A 5,769-nucleotide genomic window follows, 5' to 3' on the forward strand; every position below is an offset into this window, starting at 1 on the left:
CAAAATAATTTCACTGCTTTTGTGAAGATTACATTCTTAAAAAATGAAAATTGAATGTAATGGTTGTGTCCTCTTCAGACCATGGATGCTGCACTTCACCATTTATCACCATTATTTCCAGGCACAGATGCACCCAGAGAGGGTCGAATGAATCTAATGACTTCCCCCCCAAAATTTTCTTGCATCCATTGTGTAGCATCAAATATGAGTTTCCATGGCAAAGAAGGATTGATCATCTTTGCCAGTTGGCTAGCTTCTTTCTTGGTCTGATGGTCCACTGGCATGAGGATTTGAAAGTGACCAGGTAGTAGTCCTATCTTAAGTTCAAATAGTCTTCACCATGTCATCTGATCGACATTCTTTGAGAAACAGAAATGTCTATGGCCACGGGCCTAGGAATAACATCTCCACAAGTGAGTCACGGGGGTGGTTATGACAAGAGAATCAGTCTTACTTCTATCTCTTATGGTCCCAAAGTAGCATGGTCTAGTTTGGGGGAAAATACCACCATGTGTTGCCAAATGATTCAGCACATAAACCACAACCTGTAGGAAAACAGGTTTCAGTCTCAGAATTTCACCTTCAAATTGGTTTCTTACTTGAACCTATAACAGGTTATTCCAAAAGTCATCTTCTGGGTCATGGATATATGGAAAAATGAATAGGCTGATGGTCATAAGTCAATTTTCACACGTTTTGGTATAAAATGTGTACTTTTGAATTATGTGGTACACAATTCCCATGACAATAGGCATTGTGTAAATTCTGGGAAGGTTGAGCTTGCATGTGGACAGGCAAGAAAAATACATATCCCTAAAGGTTAAATACATACCTCACAGATGATGATATCAAACAATTAATCCTCCACTAAGTGGCTTGATTATGTCATAAAGCATAGTGATATATTGAGGGATCAGCAATCTGTCCCTCTTACAGAAATGCTTGACATGCTAGTGGCAGTTGCTAATTCAACTTTGTGAAGAATCCTTGTTATATTTGCCATCACAGGCACTCAAGTCATGAGCATGTTACACCTGCACTGGAGTGACCAACTACAAGGCTGGCTGATCTCACAGAAAAGCATATTCCATCTATCTGCTTCTTGATGGTTTCTCTGCAGTGTAAGTTTTCTGCTGAATATTAACATAAGACACAAAAGTCCACATAACTGGAATCCACTCCCATAAGACCATCCGCAACCCAATTTTCCAGATAACTTTGTCTCTGATCTTCCAGTTTTACCCCTTGAAGGCTTCCGAGCAGCCAGTCAAGTCATTAGTCTCTTGCCTGGTGTCCATACATACCCATATTACAGTGCACTTCTTCATATATGCCAAGTGAATTTCTGAGTATGTAGGATACGACTCTGTCTCCTGGGATAACTTCCCTTCACCAATCAATGGTCCAAGTGGTGCTGGGGCTCACTTATGACTAGCACTCAGATGCCGTTTAATTCTGGCTCATCTGAGAACTAGTTTGCCGAGATAATTCTAGTACATTCCAGGTATTTAAGAGTAATTATTATTTGTGCCCACTTTTCTTCTCAAATGTATTGAAATTAACATAATAAAGGTTATGTTATCCATGAGACCATAAATGAAATTGAAGGAGAGGCATAAATGTAGCAAAAATACATTTCATGAGGCATACATTCATTCACCTTACTAATATTTACATTTACATGCTTAAGCCTGATCTAAAATATCCCATATCTACCCTATGATTTATTGTTGCTATGCTCACATGTCTTATGACTCAATGGATTTTAAACAAGTTAGGTTATGATAAGCTATAGTTGTAGTCAGATATTTCATGACAGGACCTCAGTATTGTCAAGTCCCAATAATATGTCAACAGCTATTTTTGCAATTGTAAATAGTTCTCTGGTGAAGAAGACCTTGATCTAGAATTCTGTAAGCCTGCACTATCTGTCTCTATTAGAGATTTCCAAAGACATTATAAAACATCACTTACTATCATAGAAGCCTCTAGCAACATCAGATACCCTAGAGTATAAAATTAGCTATAAGTGATGGGGGAATAGCTCAATTGTAGAGTGCTCATCCAGCTTGAGTGGCTTCCTGGGTTTGATACCCAGGACTTCGAAAAACAAAGTTTCAAATTAAATAAAACCACCATATATAAGCCCTTCTTCTTACTGGGTCCATTCTAAATTGGCAAACTTTTGAGACACTAAATAAATGGGACTTGTTATTATGTGCAGTATATGCTGACATGTTTTTTTTAACAGTAAACAGTAGGGGTGATCTGCCATGCTAGAGACTTCACAAATCTGGCTGGAACTCAAATTATCATGGGGTTTGCTATCCTTTCAAATGTATGTACCTTTCTAGACTTTTACAATGCTTCTATGTTTGCCACCTCCTGTTCACCAGATTCAGTTAGCATGATGTTATCAATATATTAATCAGAATGATATTCTATAGAATATGAAGATGCTAGAAGTCACACTAAATTTGTTGTGAGAGAAATCAGGGAGAATTAACATAACCCAAAACAGGAGAATAAATGTGCCCCAATTATCTTCCCATGTGAAGTACACATTGTTGTTTATTTTCCTTATGAGAATTAGGTAAATATGGGAATTAGGAAAATAGGTAAATTAAGATTAAGATGTTAAAGATCACTCTCTTAAATCCATTGTCTTTGAAGATTGAGATAATCTCTTGCAATTCCTGGTCAAGTATGATATTGCTTCTGACTTCATTTTCCTGGGGGAAAGGATAGGAAGTTTCCCACATTTGCCCTTCCTGGTTCTTATTTCGCAGATCAGGGGGAAAATATAAGACTATCAGTCACTAAGGGATTAAAGAAGTAAAAGAGAGGGGAAATTCCTATATCACTCTTTTATATAGTGGCACCTTCCTGGAACCACAGTAAGATTAATTTATGCCAAGACTCTAATGCCTATATAGTTTCCTTTCTAACTGGAGCATTATGGTGATGTTTCAGACCTCTGGCGGCATCATCACATCACAAGTAAGATCCAAGAATCCTCAGTCTGGATATTCCACTTACACCCATGCACAGTTAACCTAGTAATTGGTTGTACATTTCTTTGGGAATAGATCAGAGGAGTGCCTAGCAAATGTACTTGTGGCTTTGCAAGATTCTCCCAAAAGGGTTTTCAGTCAGTGAGTTCTGGGTCAGTGAACTGGCTTTGGTCTAGAAACTTAGTGAAGAACTGTGAGTTTTCCATTGCAATGGCTGACCTCAGTCTTCTGCTTGCCAGAATATATGTATTTTCATACAAGGCAAATCACACCCAATTAGTTACTTATCTTACTATTTGAACACCATGACCCACTAGCCATCTTCAGATGTCTGTGGGTCAAAATATCTTAAAATAATTATACAGACCTTGCCTTTGAGTTAAGTACCCACCATCTGGCCTCAGCAATTCTCAAAGAACATCATTTTCTTGATCCAAGGAAACTAATACATCTCCTGGAGTTAATCCCAGTCTGCAGAGAAAAGCCTTCACTAAGCTTTGCAAAGATGCTGATGTTCCACTCAGCACAATGTTCCACTCCCTTGGTGAATCAGATCTATGCAATATACTACAGTGGAAGCAGTTTTGGCTTTGTAATATTATGGTTCATGTTTTAAAACTGGCTCAGCTATTTACTGACTCTGAAATGCACTTTTCTAAGCATTAGTTTTCTCAACTGCAAATGTGGAGTTTAAAATATTTACCTTGCAGGATTGTTTTTAAGGCTTAAAAAAAAAAAACTCTAGCATAATACCTATGCATATACGCATTCAAAAGATATTCATTCCCCACTTTATCGACAAAAGAAAAATCACAATATATTTTCACTTTGTACATCTACCTTTTACTACTTACCCAAAATCCACATACTTTGCCTGCAAGTTTTACTGAGAATTCTCATAAACAGTGAAGGTATTATGTAACATCAGTGATTCCTTTCCTTCTTATTCAGTGTACTTTTTTCCCCAACCCACCAACCCAGAAAGCACAAGAACATATACCAAACCTAGAGTAAAGCCTTGTCCTAGAATTTTAACTATCTAAAGTAAAAATTAAATAAATAAGGTATTGCTTGGATTTGCAGAAAATTGTCAAAGCACATATATGTTACACATACACTTAAAAATTACACTTTTTCCAACTCAGATATAATCAATATTGAAATTGTAAAAAGAGGAGGAAGTGAAGCAAGATGGCGTGACAGGACTGTAGCTATTGTCCCTGTGTAGAAACATCAATTTGAAAAATTATCCTTGTAAGACAACACGTTCATGAGAGCTAAGGAAACCAGGTGAGAGATCACAGTATTTTGCTATGACACAAAAACAAGAAAAATGCTTTGAAAAGTATAAGAAGGACAGTTTCCATTTTTAGGGTTATCCCTTCTCCAATCCCAATCAGCAAAGCATGAAGAGAGATTCCATCTGCTTTGGGGAAAGGAAGGAAGTGAGCATATGATTTTGCCTTTGAACCAAACATAGGCAGGACACAATAAAACTCAGCACTAGCGTGCACTCACAACCAGTCTCCAGACCAACACCCCACACTGAGCATGAAGCTCCTCCTGGTGCCAAACAGGACCCCACAGCCCCAGGTGTCAGGCCTATGATGTAGACTCAGTCTGTTTATAACACTGCTGGAGCAACTACAGTGGCAGTGGGATCCAAAAGGTCCTCAGCAGCAGCAGCCAGAGGATTCTGGTCTATGGCAGGATCATACTGCATACAGTGGTCCTGAGCTCTGAGCACACCCCAGCCCCATGCCGTTCCCCAGAGGCCTTTGGCTTTGAAACTATACCAGACAACTTTCCAGAATCTTTGGGTGAGGTGACTTTGAAGTGCTTTTTCAGATAAAGCCAGTCTGTGAAGAGTGGCATAAGAATACACTTCAAGTACAGAGACATCAATGCACTGCTGTAATAGTCAAAGAGAATCAGGGAAACACGACATCATCCATCTTAGGTCTTCAATTCCAAGAGGGCTAACAAAAAAGGAATAATGGTCTTGCCAAAAAGAACCACTGTGTGTGCAGCTTATTCATTGCCTGAACTGTGCCAGGTGCAAGCCCAAGGGCAAGGCCATTAAGAAGTTCAGCATTTGAAACATCCTGGAGTCCCCAGCCAACAGGGACAATTCCAAAGTGAGTGTTTTCAAGGCTTCTGTGCTTCCCAAGCTCTGTGTGAAGCTGCATTACTGCGTGAGTCCCGCCATTCTCAGCAAAGTGGTCAGGAGTCCATTTTGTGAAACCTGGAAGAATTGAACACCCCCATCCCATTTTAGATCTATGGGTGCTGCCCCAAGACTCCTACCTAAGCCCATGCAAGGAGTTGGGTTCTTAATGAGTGAATAAAAGCTACCTTCTGGAAAAAAATAAAATGGGAACTAAATTTAAAAAAATATATCATGATATCAAAGGGACAAAATAAAGTACCAATGACTGACCAAAAATGCATGAGGGATCAACTCCGACAAACAGTTCAAAATAATTGTTTTAAGGAAGATCATCAAATGTCAAAAAAATACTGAGAAGCATTTTGTTATGGTTTAGATATCAGGTGTCTCCCAAAATCTGTGGTTTAGATTTCATGTGTGAAATGCAAGAAAGTTTAGAGGTGAAATAATTGGATCATAAGAATTTTAGCCTAATCAGTGTGTTAATCCCCAGATAGGAAGTAACTGGGTGGTAACTGTAGGCAGGTAGAGTGTGGATGGAGTAGGTGGGTCCTTGGGGGTGTGCCTTTGGGGTATAAATTTTGT

General features: G+C 38.8%; 1 pseudogene; it reads left to right on the plus strand.

Moving 5' to 3' along the window:
- Positions 1-340: 340 nt before the first annotated feature.
- On the plus strand, positions 341-5,362 carry LOC124986384 (40S ribosomal protein S26-like; annotated as a pseudogene).
- Positions 5,363-5,769: the final 407 nt, after the last annotated feature.

This window comes from Sciurus carolinensis, chromosome 6, assembly GCF_902686445.1.
Source record: "Sciurus carolinensis chromosome 6, mSciCar1.2, whole genome shotgun sequence".
Lineage (NCBI taxonomy): Eukaryota > Metazoa > Chordata > Mammalia > Rodentia > Sciuridae > Sciurus > Sciurus carolinensis.